The 24,728-nt window shown below is 43.0% G+C and overlaps 1 protein-coding gene across 1 annotated transcript in view; it reads right to left on the bottom strand.

Moving 5' to 3' along the window:
* FOXO1 (forkhead box O1) overlaps nucleotides 1-24,728 on the bottom strand; it is a 47,888-nt gene that overhangs the window by 11,670 nt on the left and 11,490 nt on the right. The gene's annotated exons all lie outside the window — the stretch shown is intronic.

The following is a 24,728-nucleotide window of genomic DNA, read 5'->3' as shown; positions in this document are numbered from 1 at the left end:
GAGCTCAATTGGGGAAAATCTGATTACAGTGGTACCTTGGGTTACATACGCTTACACACTCCGCTAACCCAGAAATAGTGCTTCAGGTTAAGAACTTTGCTTCAGGATAAGAACAGAAATCGGGCTCTGGCGGCGCGGCGGCAGCAGGAGGCCCCGTTAGCTAACGTGGTACTTCAGGTTAAGAACAGTTTCAGGTTAAGAACGGACCTCCGGAACGAATTAAGTACTTAACCCGAGGTACCACTGTAAAAGCAACAGAGCACCGCAAGTTAAGAAAGAGGGAGGGATCAGGTTTCAGTTCACATGACAACATGCTCCTTCATGTGTGAGAAATACACACCCCCCCCATTACTGCTTTATATGCAAAGGTGCAAACATGTTCTTAAGATGTGCAGATTGCTCAGCATGTTTAATTTGTCACTTAGAAAAGGAGCAGCTGACCTGGAGTCCAGATGCAGTTGAACTCCTAACACCCATCAGCTCTGGGCAGCATGGCCAACAGGCAGGAATGATGGGAACTGTAGTCTAAAACACCTGAAGGAGCCACGGATTAGGTAACTGCTGTAGAATATCCAGGATGCATATACCATGAGGCCTGGAAAACTCTTTGGAATGTAACCTTTTATCTTGGCTGCTTGCTCAGAATTAAGGCCACTGCTATTCTACCGAAAAGAATTCACAAGAAAGCAGTAAAACCCACTGATTAAAAATAAATAAGAGTGCTGTTTTAAAATTTTGCATACTTACTCCAGAGCGTTAAGTGTTTGTGATGAAAACAAGAGTTATCGGGCGCATACACGTCTATACAGAACTTCAAACCCATCTGTTCATGGAAGCGTTTAGGATTTTACAGAAAGAAGCTTCAGATTTCCTTAGTCATCAGAAAAGTTACAATCTAGTATTCTTATACAGAGGACATTCAAGGTCACTCATGGAGTAGCAAAGCCATCTCCAAATTGTGCCAACGACAACAACAAAGTTCCAAACAGGAAAAGGTTTGTAGCAGAGTGCCTGTTACATAAATTCCTGTTTTTCACGCAGCCAGGAGAGATTAAAGTAAGGATAATTTACTACTTTGCGGGGGGGGGGGGGAGTGTGAAAGACGGGGTAAATATTGAAAAAAATTGTAGCATAGTCAAACATGTTGTGTCTATTAAGCTGTGCCAAAAGCAGACGACATGACAACACTACACCGTAAAACATTGAAACTCAACAGCTGGACGAGTGAGTACAGTCACAGGATTTAGAGGCCGCCATTGGTCAGCTGCTTTGTGTCTAGAAAGATTCTGCTCATAGTGAAAAGTGCTGGATTTTAAACATTTAACTGCCTATTCTGAAAATAAGTTCAAGTTTTACTTCAAGGAGGTGGGGAAAGACTCAAAGAGCTGTTTCGGATGCAACACTACGCCACTGTTTAGCACAGGAATGGCTAATCTGTGACCCTCCAGATTTTGTTGACTTGCAGCTTCCACCATCCTTGGTCCCCTGGCCATTCTGGCTGGCGCTTTAGCATTACAAGAATGAACCTAGGCAAGCCTCAGGCTCACCCTCTACTCCCCAGGAAGGAAGGGGCTGAAAGCATACCTCAGCTGTTGCTTATGAAGCTGGCTTGTTTCAAACTGTAGCTAAGATGAACTACAGTTTGGGATTCGGACACAACCCCAAACTGCAGCTAATCTAAAATGGAAGCAAGAGTTTCCTGTCTCTGCCCCTCATCCAGGGGAATTGCTAGGGCATGGCCAAGCCGTGAGTCTTTTGCACTGGAGCCCAGATCTCCTGCCACCCACCATCTTAGATGTCTACCCAAAGACATCTGTACATATACATTAGCAGATATGTCATGGCCCTGTACCGAGTCCTTTAAGTACCTAGCAATGTCCTAGGCTCACCCTTGCAATGCTAAACCATAGTTTGAATTTACTTGTGAATCTCACGACTAATTCCATTGGCCAGTGTCTTCTCTCCAGTGTGTATAACAACTTCATCCATTTTTTAAAAAAGCTTTGCAGTGATTAGTAATTTGGGCTCCAAATTTTGTGAACTTCAGCTGGAAACGCTTTGGCAGGTGCACACATTGGTTCCATGTGGCTCCAGGATCCAAATGCTATTATCCGCTGCCCCAGGCATCCTAATCTCTCCAGACTTATCTGTCCAACCACACAGCCACCAAAAGAATTTCCCTGCTACCCCAAAACATGTAAGCAGGCAACTGTGTATTAGACAGATAAATTGGGGTGGTATTCGAGTAAGTTCTACTCAAGAGTAGACCTACTGAAATCAATGAATATGGGCTCATCCATAATTCCACTTTGTGCCATACCTAGAAAGCATGGATCCAAGTGGTTTTCACCTTGCCCCATTCCTTTCCAAGGGAAAATCTGCTTTTTAGATCGGAACAAGTGGCAATCCGGGGAAAAGAGTGGGACAAGACAACATGTGGACAAACGCCCCATCAAGTTCATTAATTTCAAGGGGTCTACTCTGAGTAAAAGTTACTTGAATTTGAATTGTATAATTAATTTTGTGCGCAGAATACACTTACAGTATGAACAATGGCTTCATTTTTACTGTAATTTTACTTTACTTTCAAGTCTTAAGGAAACCAGTAGCTAATCTACTTATTTCATGGACTAGTGATTCTTAAAAAAATATGATCACCAGTTATCAAAATATTCCAACAGCCAAGAAGAAGCTTATTCCCCAGACACAGTTATAGGACAGATAAATCAATAAGGCACAGTGTCCTCAACCTTTCCATTACCTCAGACACAAAGTCAAACATTATAAGGAATACTCCAGTATGTCATTTCTAGTAGAGAAGAGGGCATTCGGCTTAACCTAAGCAGTGCAATGCCTTTGGATGGGAGTTAAGTGCATTTACTTTGGCCTCAATGTGGCTCAGTGGGCAACTACACAACCAGGGGAGAGAAAACTGAGGCTTACCTTACCATAAATCACTTTTGGCCAAACTACACATTACGTAAAAAAAACCTGGCTGCCACCACTTCATGTCTCCTGGTAATGTTTAGTAAAAGCAGACAGATGAAGTGACGTATCTGTCGCACTTCTCCCGCTTGGTGAACCACAAGCAAAGAGGGCAAGAGTATTGTGTTCCTCATATAGACGGAGGTGGCAGCTGTCATAGCTCTCTGTGGGTGTAATGTTGCCTTCCCGTCCCAAAATCAGCACTTTCTCATGTCAGGCTCCTGCGCCAAGGGCGCCTAGGCAGTTGGGAAGAAAGACACACTGAAGAAATGAAATGAACAAATGTTGCTCCAAAAACAGAAAAGAAATATATGAAAAAAGATATGGCCTACAGCTGCAGCAAACTACTACAGATTGCTGCAGAGAAGGTTCTGCTACTGCTAATGCAGCAATGAGGAAGGTAGGAAATCACCTTGGAAGATATGGGATTAACGACAATTCAAGAAGGGAGAGGCAACCTCTGGCCCTCCAGATGTGCTGCATCCCAACTCTCTTCATCCCTAGCCAGATAACCAGTGGCCCAAACTGACTGACTGTTGTAGGCTAGCAACATCTGGAAGGTTATGAAGTTCTCCATCTCTGCGATATGTTGTCATTAAATGTGGATCTTAAAAGGGATAATAGGACTTCAGCTGTTCAGTATATACACTATCAAGTACAAAGCTTGATACTAGCATTTATGTTCAAATGATGTATCAAAGAAGAATTAGTATTAGGACTGCGAGTCATTTTTAAAGTGGTGAAAGTCATCCAGCTAACAGTAAGTTTTAATGTCTGAGAAGGCAGGCATACTCATTTTCCATTTTAGTCATCCTTTTGTATTGTTTTGGAATAATTCTAATTGACGAACTGAACCACAGGCTTTGTTGTCAGTTTTGTTAATTCCGGGTTATACTGGATATACTGACTTTGTAACACACATTTTAGAAACTTTCACTTTGTCATTTACTATATATAGGGCACAGTAAAAAGTTTTCAGAAAGGTACTCCAAAGTTAAGAAAATTAAGATTTTGGACACAAGTGGCCATTCATTACATTAAGGTTTCCAATAATGCCTTTAAAATGGCACCCCTCTAATTAGTCTAATACTTTTAAAGTCAGTTATGAACTGCATCTCTGATTAGTTGAATGCCTGCCTCATTCTTTATTATTCTGTCCTATTTATAGTAGTATTTCGAGCAATTAGAAATTACAAGAGAAGAGAACTGTAGGGAGGTTTGTTTATTCTACATCTATACTGCACATTGCATTGTCAGAAGAGCTTCTACAGCAGAGCTTTCCAAACTGTGTGTCGCGACATGTTAGTGTGTCGGCTGCAGTGTGCAGGTGTGTCACAAGAACAATCCCTGCTCTCCTCCCGGGGCTGGAAAGGAGTTAGTAAAACTGAATTACTGTGAAATGATGCATGTCTAAAAAGTGTGTCACCAATATGAAAAGTTTTGAAAGCTCTGTTCTACAGTTTTTATTTCATTTTTAAAATGTCTGCAGTGTTTTTTCTACCCAGGCACTTCAAATGAAAATGAAACATAAAACAGATTTAAAATAAAACAAAAGGCCTTGGAGCATTAAAAAGTAGCAATGGAAATGTATTCAATACCAGGAAGTAGCTAAGGTTGCCATTTCTAAACCAACTTACTTGGGAGAAAAACACATTGAGCTCAATGGGACTTACTTCCAATTATACATTTATTGGATTGCATTGCAGAAGTTGTTTTTTTTACCAAAGCTCAAGCTGTATAACATAAAAAGGCTTTTAAAAAAAGACCAAAAGCAAGCAAAGCTAAAAATTGAAAGCTCAGCAGTACTGAAGTTTTATAACTTGGTGTGGAACGATAGAGAAAAGGGGCCCATTGCTCAGAGGTAGCACACAGCATTTCCATGCAGAAGGTTCCAAGTTCAATCCCTGGCATCTCCAGATAGGGCTGGGAAAGTCTCTTGCTGTTAGTCTATACTCTACAACAATCAACAACCTGGTGCTGTCCAGGTGTTTTGGACAGCAACTCCAACCTGCCCTAGCTTGCTGTGCTGGTCCCGAGGGGATCCGAGTCCAGACCGAGGTCGAGGGTGCAGTATGGAGGCTGTCCATCAAAGCTGAAGGCAGGGGGTCCAAGGCAGGGAGTCGCGTGAAGTCAGGAACTCTGGCAGGAGAGCAGGACAGAGTGCAGGCAGGAACAGGCTACCAACAATGTTGCTCCCGCAACCTGGGACTGGGGTTGGCTGGCTTTTATCTGCCCCGAGGCATAGGGCGGCCCCGGTCCACAGGTGACTTGCCTCTCCTGGCCTGGAGGCGAGTACTCCTCCTGTGGGAACTTAGTTCCCTCCGCCTCTCTGCCCTGAGCCTCTGCAGCTCAGGAGAGGCTGGAGGGTTACCGGACCCAGAGGCAACCTCAGCTTCCCCTGACAGGGCTGGGAGAGGAGCACCTGCAGGCAATGGGTCCTCCATCACCTCAGGAGCCAGAGCAGACTCAGGTGATGCCTGCAGCTGAGGATCCAGCACAGGTGAGGACCCTTCAGGCTCAAGCCCCAGCCCCGGCTCCGGCTCAGCTGGTTCTGGAGGTGGGGACTCCTGTGCAGGCTGGGATTCCTCAGGTTCAGCCTCTGAGTCTGAATCCCAGGCCATCACACTTGCTTAGTCAATGGTTAGGATTCATGGCAGTGGCTGCCCAAAACCTCTAGAGAGCACCAGGCTGGGGAATGAATGTTGGTGTAGAGAATACCGATGGCCTGCAAAACGTGCAAAACAGTTATCCACACTCAGAGATAATTTGTAAGTGGGCCTCTTGGTAGAACAGCTTCCTCTGGAAAAATCTCACTCTGCACCACACAATATTTCACCTCCTGCAAAAAGTGGAACACTGGAAAGTGCAACATGCTACCCAGAGGTTATCAAGCATGGGAAGGCTCAAATGACCCAAGCCATTTAGAAAGAAAATCATACCTAGAATTGAATGGTATAAAATATAACAAACCCACTGTGACTGTTCTCAGTAAGTAACACTGCAATGTTAGTTCACTTTTCTTTTTTAAGAAAAAGAACTGTTTAAAGCAACTCAGTCTGGTGGTAAAGGTAAAGGGACCCCTGACCATTAGGTCCAGTCGTGACTGACTCTGGGGTTGTGGCGCTCATCTCGCTTTATTGGCAGAGGGAGCCGGCGTACAGCTTCCGGGTCATGTGGCCAGCATGGCGAACCAGAGCAGCGCACGGAAACGCCGTTTACCTTCCCCGCTGGAGTGGTATCTATTTATCTACTTGCACTTTGATGTGCTTTCGAACTGCTAGGTTGGCAGGAGCAGGGACCGAGCAACTGGAGCTCACCCCGTCGCGGGGATTCGAACCACCGACCTTCTGATCAGCAAGTCCTAGGCTCTGTGGTTTAACCCACAGTGCCACCCACGTCCCTTATGGTACCCCTGATTAATTGGGCAACATATATATCTTAAAGAGGGATTCTCCATCCTCTCCCTCTTGAGGGAATGTCTCTTCTAAGATGATACCTACTATACACATCTGCAAGTATAGTTCTTGCTTTAGAATTTTTTTTTACTCATATGCCAAATTAACAGACTGATCAACTAAACTCGTATGATTCACAGATCTCTTTACTATCCAGTAGCTAAACACCACCCACAACTCTAAGGTGCTTTTGGAAGATACAGGATTTCTACGCAGAGGGAATTCCACAATTACCCACTATGACATGCTCTTATTATTCAGACAAGCAATACGGAGAGCAGCCAAGAAAGTGGTGTCAACTGATTTTATCAATGGCCTTCTCTTCTTTGGGGTGGGAGATCTCTGGGCTATCACGGATTTTATAGGTGAAACACAGTCACTTCCAAACTGGCCTGAAAAAGTATAGGAAGCTAGTGCAGCTTGTGAAATACTGTACATCACCCGCTCTATAAAACACCCCTCACCAGTTTACACACTAAACACACAAACCAAGTTTACGTTTTTATAATATTTACATTTACAATGAGCAGCATACTAAAACTGCAGGTATTAAGAGGATCAGGGATCAAGGAAACCAGTGGTTACACAGGGCTACAGAAGCTTGGCGTCTGATTATCATCCTAGCCTATGTAAACACTTTGAAAATGCCACTTGTAGAAGAGCTCTATCCTTTCTAACATTGACAAATAAAACATCTTAGACTACTTTAGCCCAGGCTTTGTTGCTATTCAGTATTTCCTGCAACGCCAGAGTCATAAAACAGGAATGCAGCAGTCCTTTCTGATGGGCCATGGGCCAAGAACCTCCATTGTTTTCAATGGAGGCACGCTAGAACTGGCATGACACACTGGAAGAGGCACCCTTTTTCACACTAACTCCCCCGTCGTCCCTTCCCGTCACAGGATGAGTTGTTCTCAAAAAATTCCAGTACTGTACTACTAACACCAAAGGGGGGGGGGGACACACAGACACAGACACACACACACACTACACATACTGTAATGAGAAAGACAGTGTCTGCTTCATTTTTATCCCACCCATCCTCCGCGGAGCTCAGAGCTGACTTTGAAGGCTTCCTGCAGTACCACAAAAACTAGCTTAAAGTATATGAATGGGGCAGGCAGCAACTAAGATCAAAAGGCTTGCAAGTTGCCTCTAGGAATTTATCAATGCAGTGTATACAAGACTATATAATTCTATACGGCATTAGTAGTTTTCTAACTGTTATTTTACACAAAGCGTTTATTTCATTGCTGATGAAACAGCACATTATCAATACTTTCAACCTGCTTACTTTAAAATATGACACCCCACCAGTGCATCAAGGTTTAAGACAGGCTTCCTCAACCTTGGCCCTCCAGATGTTTTTTGGCCTACAACTCCCATGATTCCTAGCTAGCAGGACCAGTGGGTAGAGATGATGGGAATTGTAGTCTCAAAAATATCTGGAGGGCCAAGGTTGAGGAAGCCTGCTTTAAGAGTACAATTCTGCTTTTTAAAAAGTTATTTGTGGCCTTTTTCATTTTTTAAAAAATATTTCCTCCAGTTTTCACTTCTTTATAATAATAAAAAAATCATTTGGCAGGCAATACATTTTCTGCTTCAAAATGTTTATTTTTGTTCCTTCAAGTTATTGTCTGCCTAGCCACAATTTCTTTCCAGGCAGCCAAAAGGAAATTAGTAGTATCAATTTTTTCCACTGGGGTGGACAGAAGGCAGTCTGCAGCCCTCAGTAGACCAGCTAAGATCCTGCTGGGATTTCAGTAAACAATATTAGACTAGGATCTAACCCTTAGGTAGACCTATAAAGCAAGAGCACAAACAAAGGCTTCAATCCTACATCTACACACAAGTAAAGACTGTGCTAACAGATTAGTTAAGGTCTCAACCAGTGCTCCCCCCCCCAAAAAAAAATGTTTAGGGGTACTCTCATTTTGACTCAAGAAAATCACCATTTTATAGTTCAAATCAGGAAAAATAAGTACAGTAAATGGTAAAGGTAAAGGTACCCCTGCCTGTCAGGGCCAGTCGTGACCGACTCTAGGGTTGCGCGCTCATCTCGCTCAAGAGGCCGGGAGCCGGCGCTGTCCGAAGACACTTCTGGGTCACGTGGCCAGCGTGACGAAGCTGCATCACAAATATCTTGACCGATCTAGGAATATCAGCTGTTTTCCATGAGTTTTTCTGCAAATTGATCAACAGCACCAACAATCATTGCTAGTAGCTGTAGTGATATCCGTAAGTTATTGTGTCAACAACACAACAAGACAATTTAATACTTTATGTATGATAAACTGGATACTATCAGGTTTTAGTACCATATGAGAAAGTACAATCAAACTTTTGGAAAACAGAAAACTATACCAGGACACAGGAACAGTCATGGTCACAAAACATTTGTGAACTAGTATTATCTACCAATTTTGCATGGCCAAGGAGTTGGAAAGATGAACAGTTTTTTTTCCAAATTAAGAGGAATATGGAGACACTGTTTGAAATCCAAGTTTAGTCACTGACTGATGGGTTTTGCCTTGGCCATTTTCTAAAAATGAAGTCCTTCAGAGGATGAAAAGAAATAGACTTTGAAGTTGCTGATATTAAGCTAACATGTAAGCTCAGTAGTCACACTAGAAGTTCAGGTGGTCTGTGCCCCTTAAAAAGGAGGTAACAGTACACCAGAAGTGCAAGCCGTAGAAACCAGCTTATTTTTCTATTAAAAGTACTGCATGTTTGTCAACAGGAAAAGGTGCTCTAAACCTCTTTCGCTGAGAGTCTTCCTATAGTAAGATTAAATATGTGGAGCACTCTTACTATGTAAGCGAGACACACAAAATATCTTGCCAGGCAGAAGCTCCTCTTGTCCATGGGCAAGTGAAGAAAACAGTTTGGAAAACCCTGCATAGTCTAGAGCAGGGTTTCCCAAACCTGGGTCTCCAGCTGTTTTGGACTACAACTCCCATCATCCCTAGCTAGCAGGGCTAGTAGTTAGGGATGATGGGAACTGTAGTCCAAAAACACCTGGAGACTCTCAGACAAATGTGCAGGTTTAGGGGCCAAACTACAGCAACCAGAGAGTTATTCCGAAGGACACAGGGCTGCTCTAGGGGCACTGCATTTTATGGTTGAGTCTGCCTGCCAGCGCCTCTTCTTTTTGCAAAGGTGGCACTAGATCAAAATGAAGGTGCAAGAGGTGCCAGGGGGCACCTGGTGCTGCACTGAGGAAAGCCAAGGGTGGCAGGTAGCCGGCTGGTTGCCTAGACTAGAGAGTTAACTTCACTAATAACCAGTACAAAATAGCTGACTTCAGGGACACCATTTCCCTTCTCGCACCAACGAGGTGAAGGATGTGTGTGCGTGTTCTGCCATCCATCTGTCTCCAGAGACAATAGAGGAGTATACCTTCAGGGGTAAAGTCAAACCATTGGAGAATTACAGCGCTGGCTGTGGCTGTAGAGACTGATAGGGTAGAGAAATGTTTTACTGCAGGTGAGACAGATAAAGGCACCCGATTTTGCTGCTACAGGTGCACCATAGTGTTTATTTTCTCTACGCTCCTCCCAGTGGTCAAGGTTAAGGATAGATGCCATCTTTTAGCCTACTGACAGAGGTGATCACGGGAGCCACGAATCAGGTAGGGCATCTACCAGTGGGCTTCTCCACTATTTTAAGAAAAAATGAAAGCACTGTTTGAGTACTTGTTTCCACTAAATTTGTAAACTTGAGATAAAACAGCAAACCACTTAATTCTGCCATCACACACACACAAAGACACACAGTGTTAAGGCAACAATGAGATCTGTGGCAATCTGTACAAAATAGGTTTAAAATTAGGAAAACAGGTGTTCCAAAGTCAGTCACCCTTTAAACAGACCATTAATTATCTTCCATCTGCTTCCTGTTGAATGTCAAAGACCCTAACGTTCACCTTGTTCAGTCAACCATGTATATTACTCTTGCATATATAATATAAGCAAATAACAGACCTATAGTCTTGTGAATTGTACTAGTATCCCCCCTACAGAAGCTAACATTTTAGCTTTCAAAGCTACCATTACCAATTTCTTGAACTATTTTTTTCCATTGTTGTATTTTCTTTGCCTATTGTTTGAGTCTTAAGATCAATAACACACTGGATTTCAAACCATGAGGAATACAGTCCTTAAAAAAATTATAATAACCTACATATAATACGAAGTTGCAAGCAGGAGAAAGTAGAGCAAAAATAGGTTTGTCTGACTAGTCAAATACTGTCAAACATTACAAGGTCTTTTAGAACAAAGAGAGATTGATTACAATAACTATATGGCTGAGGGCTCCTGAGTATGTGCAGAGTTTTTCCAAGGTTAACGAAATTTTTCAAAAATAGACTCAAGGGCAGTGTGTCCCTGAGCATATACAGAACATATTTCCTTCGTGAATTGTATGCTTTCTGTAATGCAGTTGGTTTCTGCTTCTAAATGATATGTCCCCTTAGTGTCATTCACAAGCTGCTTCAGGACTAAGGAACTGGAGGCCCTCCTTAACAAAAGGCTAAACTTGGCCCTCCAGCTGTTTTGGGACTACAACTCCCATCATCCCTAGCTAACAGGACCAGTGGTCAGGGGTGATGGGAACTGTAGTCCCAAAACAGCTGGAGGGCCAAGTATGGCCATCACATAGACAGGGAATTGGTTTTGGGGGTTTTTAATATGAGGGAAGCGTTTAACTAGGCAATCCTCCTTCTGCATTCCTACACGACCTTTCTAAATGTCTTAGTTAGCTTCGAAATAAACCTACTAAAAATTCTCTAAAACTTGAGTGTAAAACAGTCAGAAAAGATAACACGGCACTGCTTTAGCAAAGATAGTCATCTGACCGTTCATGCTCAGTCTAGAAAGTTACTTGGGAGGGGGAAATGCTAGGCCTTAAATTTAAAAAGATATTTTGATGAGTGGGGTAAAAAATGGGAAAGGAGGAGAGATGGAGGGTCCTGGGCAAAAAACAAACACATTTTTAAAAATGGAAAATTTCAGGGGAGGAAATTTAGTTTTTAAGGACTTTTCTCAAATGAAAATTAGAAATTTGGGGGAACAAAAAAACCTCTTGTGAGTTATTCTCTTTTAGAATAAATGCAATGATTTAAAAGATTTGTTTTTGTAAGATAATCCATGGCATTAGAGAATGATAATTCTGACATATACAACCCACAAATTCAAGATGCATTTCTGTACCCTGAGTGTCCTGCCTTCTTCATGCGGGGAGCATATAGAGCCTGAACGGATTGTAAATTACAGTGGTACCTTGGGTTAAGTACTTAATTCGTTCCGGAGGTCCGTTCTTAACCTGAAACTGTTCTTAACCTGAAGCATCACTTTAGCTAATGGGGCCTCCCGCTGCTGCCGTGCAATTTCTGTTCTCATCCTGAAGCAAAGTTCTTAACCCGAGGTACTATTTCTGGGTTAGCGGAGTCTGTAACCTGAAGTGTATGTAACAAACTGCTCTGCCTTCTGGTGACCTTTGATCTAGACTGGAGATATAAAGCATCCTGCATCTGTTCTGTTTTGACCTGGCCCCTCCCTTGTGATTTATATTTTCACCTCTTCGCTCAAGTGATTGTGACAGAGGCACCCGCAGAAACAGCAACTTATTACTACCCTGCCTTGCTGGAAGATAAAAAGGTGGGCTAAACCTAGGGTTGCCACATTTCAAAAACTAAAATTCCTGACACCCCCAAAGTTTTAGGAAACCACCAAGATTGTTGAGCTTTTTTTTTTAGTAGCAGTAGTAATAGTAGTAGTAGAAGAAGAAGAAGAAGAAACAAAAATTGTTAAGCAATTGAATTGCTTTTTGGGTACAAACCTGATTTTTGCTGTTTTTTCCATCACGTTGCCATACATCCGGGGTTTCCCTAACAGTTCTACAAAAATCCCATTTCTGCACCTGAAAACCAGGACATGTCAGGAATTTTCCTGACATAAGGCAAGCCTTACCTAACTCTGGGAAAAAAAATGTTCTGGGTACAAAAGCCTCTGAGAAACAATCTGAAAGCTCTAACCAAGACCCACAGGGGAACTGTGCTTATAAAACTATGGCATTTATGGGTTTAAATTTCAGAACTATGTGAAAGAATATCACTTTATATTCTTACTAAGCTGTAAATGATGTATTTTATGAGTCAAAGTAGAAAGATCAGTTAAGGTTTGATGCAAAGTAAGCACTGTATATATTTCAATTTCAATGGGATTTACTAATGAGTCAACCTACATAGGATTGTGATGTTAGTTTTGTAGCAGAACATCTGCGTCACAATCATTTGAGGGAAGAGATGAACAGGTCAACCAGAAGGGAGTGGTTGTCAATCTGTGGTTCCCCAGATGTTGTTGGACTACAACTCCCATCATTCCTAGCCAGCATGACCAGTGGTCAGGGATGATGGGAGTTGTAGTCCAACAACATCCCACAAGTTGAGAACCACTGAGTTAGGACAGCAGGTGCAATATACCTGCTTCTTCTAGTATCTCCAAACTAGACCAAAGGTCATCAGAAGAAGGCAAGAAGCAATTCATAAGCAATGAAAGCCCTTTGTGCTTTTCTCATGAAGATGGCAACACTCTCCAGGTGTAGAAATGTACCTTAGATTTGTCATACATGTCCACAGAATACACCAGAATTATCATTCTAGTGCCACATAATGCCTTACATTCAAGTCTTCACACCTGAGTAAAACTAGGTCATAAAAGTCATTCTACTCTTTCTAAGTATATTTTCAACTACTGTTCTGATCCTGAGCATCAATGGTAGGACAAAAGGAAGTTGTGCAGATTTCCTTTTATATTCATGTAAACTAGGTGTGTGTGGGGGGGGGGGGAATCAGCTCATTTTCCCCAAACCATGCCCACCTGCCAGACAGCTGACATTACTCTGATGGGCAGATGATATTAGTTGATAGGTGGGGTTCAATTCTGTGTTGCCTGCACCCACAGGTTCACAACAGGGATTTGGCGTGTGAAGCCAAAGCAACAGGATTTAACCCTGCTCATCAGCTTATCCTTATAAAACCTCCACTCATCAGCTGATGAGAGAGTTCAATCCTTCTGGATGCTATTTCACCCTGCTGCTGATGTCAGCAGAATATAATGGGAAATTTCATATAACGGGAAATTTCTTAGTTTCAACTTCCTTTCCTTCTATCCTAGATGCTCAGGGCTAATTCACATTATATTACCTTATCTTGACGATAAAAGTATGAGGTAGGCTAGTTCAAGAGATAGCATCAACTTTATAGTTTCTCAACTTGGTGCCCACCAGATGTTTTGGACTTCAGCTCCCATGAAGTATGGCCAACGGTATGGAATGATGGGAACTGAGATGGTAATTGAACCTTCATCTGCAGAACCCAAACTTATACTACTAATGCTATCCATTCTACCAAACTGCAGTATAAAGAAAGACAGAAGTGTGTTTGTGTTCACAGAATCTGACAGGAGTAAAGATGTTTCTTCCTGAAAACCAGCTTTGAACTTGTTGCTTGCTTCCATAGTGGAAATCAGCAGCCATTGTTAACACTTAATGAGAAAGAAAACAAAGCTGAGCTTTCTTTGGCTAGAATTTTAGGTTAATTTTAGAAGTCAGTCGGTAATTACTCAATGAAAGTTTGGCCAGAACACTAAAGTCAATCCTCTAATTCTTGCAGGATTTTTCCAAGGCTACTGAGACAACCTCCTGTTGAATAAATAAGGCATCCTGCTCCATTTCCTCAGACACAGATTGAAAAGACTGAAATCTGAGTAGTGATCATATATACTTACTGTCTTTATTTCATGCATATTTTATTACCCTTGGTGAAGCAGAAAATATTATAAAGGACCTGAACTACAAAGCAATTGACAAGTTATATTTTTATTTTGAGCGCTCACTGCAGTTCAAGTACATAAGAACCACCCTAAACAAGGTAGTAAAGGTAAAGGGACCCCTGACCATTAGGTCCAGTCGTGACCGACTCTGGGGTTGCGGTGCTCATCTCGCTTTATTGGCCAAGGGAGCCGGCATACAGCTTCCGGGTCATGTGGCCAGCATGACTAAGCTGCTTCTGGCGAACCAGAGCAGCGCACAGAAACGCCGTTTACCTTCCCGCCAGATCTACCTATTTATCTACTTGCACTTTTTGAGGTCCTTTCAAACTGCTAGATCGGCAAGAGCAGGGACCGAGCAACGGGAGCTCACCCCGTCGCGGGGATTCGAACCGCCGACCTTCTGAACGGCAAGTCCTAGGCTCTGTGGTTTAACCCACAGTGGCACACGTGTCCCCTAAATAAATTAAGGCAGCATAAATTACCCCTGTTCAGGAGCGTGGCTACTGCCAGCTGAGCCGGCCTAATCCTGGCATAAAGGAAACAAGCCTTTAAGATAAAGGCAAGTTCTGCCAGGTTGCCAGGTCACATGACTGCGCTGAAAGGCGCTGCGATTCAGCACAAGTCCACCCTGCCTAACCCCTTCCCTGGACTGCTGATTTTTCAAGGATTACACCACTATTCTGGGCTCACCCAGATGAGCTCTGGTTTAGCTGGGATGTGGTACTTAAGTTGGCATAGTCTGGTTCTGCTGGATCTGGACAGCTGAGGCAGAGATCTGCCATATCCTAACTCACACATCCTGGAGCATCTTGGGTTTGGACCGTTCCCTTAAAGTGGTACCTGCTTAAACCAGCAGAGTGATTATAACTAGGCTTCCCAGAAGCTCCTCCACTATTATATACATTTCCCTAGTCTGATTCTTTGTCTTCTCAGCAAATTACCTTAAGACCTTTTTCAAGAACAAATACATTTTAATGAAGTCCCTGCCTATCTATAGTACAGTAAATCTGCAGAGAGGTCATTTAATTTGATGATCAGGACAATCTTTCAGAAATCAGAAGTATCTTGTTTGTAGCTCACTATAAGCAGCAGGTAACCCCTCACTTGGCACCCAAGTTGCTGTTCTAGTATCCCCTATTATTTTGCTTTTAAAGGCCTGAGGGTCAAAAGGTTCCCAGCAAGTCAGAGCTGAAATAATAAATGGCTTATTTTCCATCCTGGTAGAGGAAATACATCACGACCCATTGTGGTGCACTCACAGATGCTGTTTTTACAGGAAAGTGTAAAAATAACTGAATCAGTTTGCCTTGCTACTTGCATTCAAACAAAGACCCTTACTTCAATTCATACTGGAAAAGAAAAGCATGTTTTCAACACATTCAATGAACTTAAGAAGGAAGCAATCTTAAGAAGGGAAAACATTAGCATGCTAATTATTTTATAAGTGGAAGAAACTTTGCAAAACATGCTTTGCCAGGGCTGCACGAGCCCATTGCTATAAAGCACCTTGTCCCTTATGTCTAAGAGAAAGCTTGGGCGTAGACTGCTTTGACTATAGAGCCTTTTAGTGTCGCTGAGCTTTTGCTGTTCCTCTATCTGCAAGAAGCACAATCAAAGATGCAATCCGATATCCACCTGCTGCATTAACTCTGATAATTGTTTCAGTTGACATATAAAGCTCTACACTGAAAAACTGGTTCCAAATAGCACTTAATATGCTACTATATTGTCTAGCAATGTGCTTCCCCACTTCCAAGAGCCTCCTATAATGTTTAAACATCAGTCCTGCTCTGGAAAGTTCCCCTGCACTGCAAATTTAAAGGTGTCGTCTTGCAAATTCTGTCAGTTTTATTTATTTCTGTTCAACAAAGATGGGATAATAGCAATTAATAGCCCATTAGTCAGCTTCTGTTCCCTCTTGGAAGGGTTTAATTGCTGGCTTTCTTATATTATTAGTTTCTTTTAGAGTGAAATCATGCTATTTTGCTTTTAAATCAATTAAAAAATACAAGGAAATCAGTACTGTACTTAACCCCACCCCCAAGTAGGCTAATTAATCAGTAATCAATCACTATTTCCCTAGCCAGGCTGAGCAGGAAGCAATAGAACTGGCAGACCTGCAAGCCAAAAACCTTAATTAAAGGTACAGTAACTCTCAAAGATCCTGCGCTGCTTTGTTTGTCCAGAATGAGTTTATTGTTTGTTTGCTTGTTTTTCTAAAAAGCTACTACAAATCGGTTTGTGGGGAAACAAAGCACTGGAACGCACAACCACACGATGATGCTCTCAGGGCAGATAAGGAGGGGAGAAAAGAACAATACACTCAATAACGTAGAAAAGCAGCAAAAATACAAAACGTAAGAACACAACAAAACTGAAAGCCTCCTCTTATGTGTGGGTTATGCTACATAAGGATCCAGACTTGGGAAAATTTGCAGGTCAAGTGCAGAGCTGCATGGAGCAACACACACACACACACACCCCACTCCCACACAGGCAGTACAGTGGTACCTCGGGTTAAGAACTTAATTTATTATGGAAGTCCGTTCTTAACCTGAAACTGTTCTTAACCTGAAACACCACTTTAGCTAATGCCGCTGCACGATTTCTGTTCTCATCCTGAAGCAAAGTTCTTAACCCAAGGTACTATTTCTGGGTTAGCAGAGTCTGTAACCTGAAGCGTCTGTATCCTGAAGTGTCTGTAACCCGAGGTACCGCTGTATTCTTGAGTTCATTGAGGCATGGCCTGGAGTGCCTGCCACTGCCAAGGGAGCCTGGCTGCTGTTCCTTGAGGCATTGGCCAATGCAAGGTGTATTCAACCAATGCTCCAACCATCTTTCACTGTATCCTTGCTGCAAAGGTGAGAAAGGAATGCCTGGGGACACCGCCAGTTAAGCAGGTAGGGAGATGTAGCCTACCTTGATTTCAGCAAGGCATTTGACAAGGTGCCCCATGATATTCTTGTAAAGAAGCTGGTAAAATGCGGTCTTGACTATGCTACCACTCAGTGGATTTGTAACTGGCTGACTGACCGAACCCAAAGGGTGCTCATCAATGGTTCCTCTTCATCCTGGAGAAGAGTGACTAGTGGGGTGCCACAGGGTTCTGTCTTGGGCCCGGTCTTATTCAACATCTTTATCAACGACTTGGATGATGGACTCAAGGGCATCCTGATCAAATTTGCAGATGACACCAAACTGGGAGGGGTGGCTAACACCCCAGAGGACGGGATCACACTTCAAAACGACCTTGATAGATTAGAGAACTGGGCCAAAACAAACAAGATGAATTTTAACAGGGAGAAATGTAAAGTATTGCACTTGGGCAAAAAAAAATGAGAGGCACAAATACAAGTTGGGTGACACCTGGCTTGAGAGCAGTACATGTGAAAAGGATCTAGGAGTCTTGGTTGAGCACAAACTTGACATGAGCCAACAGTGTGATGCGGCAGCTAAAAAAGCCAATGCAATTCTGGGCTGCATCAATAGGAGTATAGCATCTAGATCAAGGGAAGTAATAGTGCCACTGTATTCTGCTCTAGTCAGACCTCACCTGGAGTACTGTGTCAGTTCTGGGCACCACAGTTCAAGAAGGACACTGACAAACTGGAACGTGTCCAGAGGAGGGCAACCAAAATGGTCAAAGGCCTGGAAACGATGCCTTATGAGGAACGGCTAAGGGAGCTGGGCATGTTTAGCCTGGAGAAGAGGAGGTTAAGGGGTGATATGATAGCCATGTTCAAATATATAAAAGGATGTCACATAGAGGAGGGAGAAAGGTTGTTTTCTGCCGCTCCAGAGAAGCGGACACGGAGCAATGGATCCAAACTACAAGAAAGAAGATTCCACCTAAACATTAGGAAGAACTTCCTGACAGTAAGAGCTGTTCGACAGTGGAGTTTGCTGCCAAGGAGTGTGGTGGAGTCTCCTTCTTTGGAGGTCTTTAAGCAGAGGCTTGACAACCATATGTCAGGAGTGCTCTGATGGTGTTTCCTGCTTGGCAGGGGGTTGGACTCGATGGCCCTTGTGGTCTCTTCCAACTCTATGATTCTATGATTCTATGAGATTTGCAGGGACAGGCAGCACAGCAGGTGCAGAGGGCAGGTGAGCAGGACAGAACCAGAGACAAAGCTGGATCCCCTGGACCACAGTGGGAAGGGGCAGCGTGGGGTCTCCAACTCCGGATTGTCCAGGAATCTGTGGGTTGTACTCCGTTACAACCACTCACCAATTTTGTCTGCAGTGCTTTGCCTCCATGCTGGAGCCTCCCGCTAGAGAGCTATTGCTTGAAAGGTGGCGATTTTCCTCCATGAGCCTCCTGCTGAGGTTGCTTTTAACCTGCACCTTGTTGCCAGTGTTCGAAACTCCCATTGTTCTAGGCGCATTTTGCAACAGGGAATTTCACTAGCGCAAGCAGTTTCTGAGCACTGTGTGCAATACTGCGCCTAAGATTTCAGATTAAAACTGCAGAGTGGGAGGAAAAGAGGACTTTTTTCTGCCTCCTCACTTCCAGCTACTCTCTGAAGACTGGAGAAGAGACCCCCTTAAGAATATTAGGGGGGTGGGCAGGGGAAGGACTAGACCATGTGAAAAATGAACACACTATTTTAGCTGCAGTTCATTCATTTTCAGTTTTGTATTCTTGTTATTAAAATAGCACACCTAGACATTCCCTTGTTGCGCCCATAACCTCGGTTTAAGGTGCCATTCAGCTCTTAGCTTTCATATCTGAGTTTCCTGTTTGTTGCTGTCCATGTCTGAGTACCAGCCAAGATTGTGGAGGAATAGTTGGGGGCAAGGTGTGGTGCTTTCCAGCTTTGCAGTTGTGCTTAAGGAATCTACCTCTATTTGGCTAGGATTCCTTCAAAGTGGAACTCTGAACTCTCATGAAGGCTGCATATTTTCAACATTTTCAAAAAGAAATGGGCTTTACTTACAATCACAAAAATATTCATGAGCAAGCTCTAGCATTTAAGCCCTAGCATGACACTTTTAATCTGCTGTTCGATGTCAAAAGTTTTGGATACTAATTTCTTATTGTGTCTTGGGGTAATTTGTTCGTTTTATGTATATGATAATTACTCATTTTGGATTTTGGGAGCTTTGAATTTAATGAAGCAAAGAAATTCAGAACAGAAATCCCCCAAACCACTATGGAGGCATAGGGAGACCTTAGCCAAGGTTATTTTCCAGCCACAAAGGGACACAGTAAGCTCGTTAATATCTGCTTGGTGTGGGTTCCAATGCAAGCGCTCCTTTTGCTTTTCGAATTTTTCATTCTTGTTTCTATCCATACGTACACATTTATTTTTGCCACTACCCAGGACTGGCAGGTTTTGGACTTTTCAACTTGTTTATTTTAAAATCTTGTTAATATCACAATTGCAAGCACCCACCCACTAATATAAGACACAGTGTGCCATAGCACAGTAACTTCAACGAGAAATTGTGAATACCAGGTCATCTGGATCTTTAAGCGGTCAGATCTAGCTTCTGCTTACAGCCCATACATACAACCCACAGGCCACAATGAACCAATGGCCAACTTCTGTTGAAACCTTTCCCTTCTGATTCTGTCCCCCGTGCCATTCGAAGGCTCCTTCGCTGTTCCCAACATTATGAACTTGTCAGCAGGGAGGCATGGAGCAATCTTGGTGCCAAATGGAAGGGAGCCTTAAATCTCCCATGTACCATAATGGGGGTGAGAAAACAAGTGGATAGGTTTTTTTAGGGGGTGCACAAGAGATAATTGAGGGGGGCAAGAGAGGAGCTCATGTTCTGCCCACCCAGCCCCCACTGCCAGCCCGTGCCTCTTGCTTACCCCCACCTCCTCTGTCCACCCTTGGCTTACAGGGACAAATGTACTAAAATAATCAGTTAATAAAGGAAACAGTGGCGAAGAAAAGGAGGTATTTCCATCCAGACGAATGGCAGAAATACCTCATTAATGAGGTGCAGCATTTTCAGCATGAAACCGGAAATGGTGGTGAATTGTGAGCTAATCAGAACAAAGAGTGGCAGGTCTCAGGATGCGGTGTAGACTGAGCTGCCTTCTTATGAGACACACCCTGTGTAGCTCAGAGATAAGGAACAGGGCCTAGTTAAAAGAGCAAGATGTTCATTGCCTAAGCAAACTGTGACATTTTCAGGTGCAAACCAGCAGCATAGTGCCTTTCAATTCTGCTGAACATCACAGTGTGTGGAAACACATAAAATATATTCAATACTATTCTTGGTGGTTTCTTCCTAGTATCAACGGCTACTCTTTAAAACCATTACTGTCACAATGGGTATGTAGAATCAATGCATTCTTGCAATTATAGGCAACAACAACCTTGCAAAGAATATGCTTTCCTGGAAATCTAAGGTTTGGATTTCATTCTTTTTATCTAACTTTTATGACTGCAGGGGAAAATCTGAAGAAGTGTGAGCAGCATCTGCTGAGGACCAAGGCTAACTCTGTACTACTTTTCCTGATACCGCTCTTCTTTTTGCCCTCTGGTATTCCTGACTGTGACAAAATGATCCAAGTTTTTAAAATACTGGCACAAAATTGAGTAATGGTATAAAAGTGGAAGCATGGAAAGAGCAGCTCCTTCCCCCACAAGCAAAAATTATCGTCTTTTTCCATGTGTAAGACAATGCTTTTTGCTTTTAAAAATCAGGCAAAAATTGGATGTCTTCTTATACACAGATAGTGAATGCAGAGGGGTGGGTGAGGTGCAATTAATGACAGCAGCAAGCAGGAGATTGGCAGCTGTGATTGGGCAAGTGATTGGTGGCTGTAGCAAGGCCTGCTGGCGATTGGCTGCGGCTGGGGCAGTTGGCGGCTGGGGCAAGTGGGTGGGCGGGCTGTTGGTGGCAGCGAGCGGGCAGACAATTGGCGGCTGCGATGAAGTGTGCAATCAGCAGTGACTGTGGCAAGCGATCAGCAGTGGCAGGCAGGCGGGCGAACGATTGGTGGAAGTTACACCCCCCCCAAAAAAAGCTAAACAACTTAATTTCTTAATTTTGGGTTAAAAAAAAATAGGGGGCATCTTCTACACGGAAAAATACAGTGCATGGCGTAGAAGACCTCATGCCAACACTGCATCCTTTCCCCACACTTCTCAATAACTTTGTAACTTTCCTGGCACTAGCACAAACTAAGGGCAGAAGTACTGTGATCTGTAGATACAGAGAGTTTTGGAAAAGCACACCTGCTTTATGGCATGTGCCCTGTGCAGATATTCTCATTACGAGCCCTATAGAAACCATCTCTTTGCATGCAATTAATATTACATTGACTTAATCCTGGGAATGCAGTAAGAGAATCAGAGGAAGAATACAGCTAAAGTACGATCTATTAGCCAACGTCCCCAGATCACCCCAAAATCATGCCAATTTTTTTTTTTAAGTGCCAGTCTACTTTTGCTAGAATTAATCTAATTTCTATGCCAGCAGTAGATGGACAGACGAGAATATTTGTCTCCTTAATCTGTACATGCATTCCTACTATACATTCATCCCAACTAACTTAATCAGCAGGTAAGACATACCGTATTTTTCGCTCTATAAGACGCACCAGACCACAAGACGCACCTAGTTTTTGGAGGAGGAAAACAAGAAAAAAATTATTCTGAATCTCAGAAGCCAGAACAGCAAGAGGGATCGCTGCACAGTGAAAGCAGCAATCCCTCTTGCTGCTCTGGCTTCTGGGATAGCTGCGCAGCCTGCATTCGCTCCATAAGACGCACACACATTTCCCCTTACTTTTTAGGAGGGAAAAAGTGAGTCTTATAGAGCAAAAAATACGGTAAGTAACTTTCTGCCAATGAATGACCATACACAGAAAAATCTGGGCTTTTTAAGGCTGCAACAGAGTGAGAGACAGGAAGCAAGGCAACTCAACCAGCTCTGCTGAGAAATCATATCCATTTTGCTCCTCTTCTACAATTGTTTTCTATCAAGCTGGTTGTTATAAGAACTTCGCAGCTTTAAGAGCTAGCACATGAGTTTGCTTGTTTTCCTCTTCATCCCTTTTTTCATGCATGTTAGACTGCAAGCCTGAGAAAAGGGACTGTCCTCCTTGTTACTGATCCAAGGTAAACCACACAAGGAATCTTTACAGATGAAGAACAGGTTAACTTCTATATACAGTGGATGCTCGGGTTGCGAACATGATCCGTGTGGGATGCACGCAACCCGCAGCGATTGCAACCCACGTCTGCGCACGTGCAGGTTGCAATTCGGCGCTTCTGCGCATGCGCGACCGCCAAAACCCGGAAGTAACCCATTCCAGTACTTCCGGGTTTCGGCGGGCCATAACCCAAAAAACCGCAACCTGAAGCATCTGTAACCCAAGGTATGACTGTACATAAACATCCTGTATTGGAGTTTTACTTTGCACAAGAAAACAAGTGACATGGACAAGATGCTACCACCATGCCATGATCCAGTACACCAATTACTTGGAAACCACAACTATCCATTTCCAAAAGCACAGCCTCACCAGGCATTTAAAACACTATTATACCAATTTAACAGTCATGGCTTCTCCCAAGGAATTCTGGGAGCTTCTTACACTTGGCACTCCCCCTGGAGGAGCAAGCATGCAATCTGAGGGTGCTACTGGGTGCAGCTTTGTAACTGCAGGCCCAGGTAGCTTCAGTAACTAAAAACATATTTTACTAGCTGTACCTGCACAACGACTATTCCTGGACCAGGAGAGCTTGACCACTGTGGTTCAGGTACTGGCAACTTCAAGACTGGATTACCGCATACTTGCAAGACCCTCCCTGAGTGGACTCTCTTGTGATTGACCCAGAAACAGCAGTTAGTGCAGGATGCTGTAGCACGATTGCTGACAGGATGAGACCTTGTCAACATATAACACCTCTACTAAGAGATCTGCACCGGTTGCTGATTTGTATCAATTCATTTTTATTTTCTGCATTTTGGTTCCTGATTTGTTACCGCGCAAAGTTCAAGGTGTTATTAACAGTGTGGTGCCAGCTTACTTGTCTTACTCCCTATGTGCCCATTCAACTGCTTCAATCTGTGGAGGCGGAATTTCTACAGGTGCCACGTAATACACGTTTGCAGTTGTAAGATCAAACTTTTAGTCTGGCAGCAACAAGACCTTGGAACTCCCTGCCTACTGACATATGTCTTTTCAGCGCCTGCTTAAAGCATTTTCAAAAGGCAACCCTATCTAGATGCATAGTTTCTGACATGTTTTAATCTCTCCAATTTTAATGCTCTCCACATATTTTTAATAGATTTCATTAATATTCTTAATACTTATCGTAAACCGCTTAGAGGTGTTATTACAATCAACTGGTACGTAATAAATTGTGTTAATAAAATAAATTAAGTTCCCCTTTTAGGGCTACAATTCCGTAAGTTGTACAACAGTCAATCCTTCTTCCCAGAGAACTATAAGAATTGTAGATCTGTGAGGAAAATGCATGTTTTGTTACTACTCTCAGTACCCTCACCAAACCACAGAATTCTATTTTAACATGACAGTTAAAATAGCACAACAGTGCTTTAAACATGTAGTGTGGATGTGGTCCACTTCTCTGTGTAGTTATCAAGATCTTCCACCACTCAAACTAGGAGGCTCCTATTTGTTAAAAGGTTACCCCTTATGATAAGCTATGTGAAATTGCAGAGTGAAGAAAACCAGGCAGTGTGTCCTCCTAAGAGCTCTATCCAACACAGACAACTTATTGGTTCTCCTTAATTGTACCAGCCAGATTCTATATCTATCTATCTAGCCTTTCTCTATCTAGACTGGTCTCTTAGAAGACCAGTCAGCCCAGCCATCTATCCTTTGGTTTCCCCACTTGTTTTCCTCCCAGACTTCCAGTTTCCTTGTCTGCCTGGCTCCTTGCTGCTCCCATGAATGTCCCTTCCAGCCTCTTCCAGATGGGCACCCCAGCTTGAACCTTCGTATACCATTTTTGTGTTATATTTGTGGCCCTGCTTCCATTTCTGTCTGAGTCCTCCTGTTGGATCTTCACCAGTGCTCCATATGTCTATAGCCCTGTGCCAACATCAATTAAAATCACAAATTTCAAAATAAATCTATGTCAAGTCTTTACTTTACATTTAACCTGGTTATTAGGGAGGAGCAAAATGAATGGGAGTGTTCTACATTGATTAGTTTCCTTGTAGCACCGCTTAATTGCACTGAGGAAATGTTTTAAATGTCATGAGGAGTTTCTGTACTAGAACTCTTCAGTGAAGCTGAGGAGTTGCTTTTCTAAAATTACCTGGATGTGGAATTTAAATGGAGGGTTCACATAGCATTTAAGATGCTGTTACATCACCAACCAACGCTCTTCTCCTAGCCAAGGCCCTTCTATAATGTCTACTCATAAGTAAGTTCCAGTCCACAAAGGTCCCTTCTAATCTCATTGAAAGGTTCAGCCAGTTTTACTGCTTCCTGATGATTCAGATCAGATAAGTA

The sequence above is a fragment of the Podarcis filfolensis genome, assembly GCF_964270895.1.
Source record: "Podarcis filfolensis genome assembly, chromosome: 3".
NCBI lineage: Eukaryota > Metazoa > Chordata > Lepidosauria > Squamata > Lacertidae > Podarcis > Podarcis filfolensis.
Note: the sequence above shows the minus strand (reverse complement) of the source record. Positions and strands in the feature narration are given on the sequence as shown.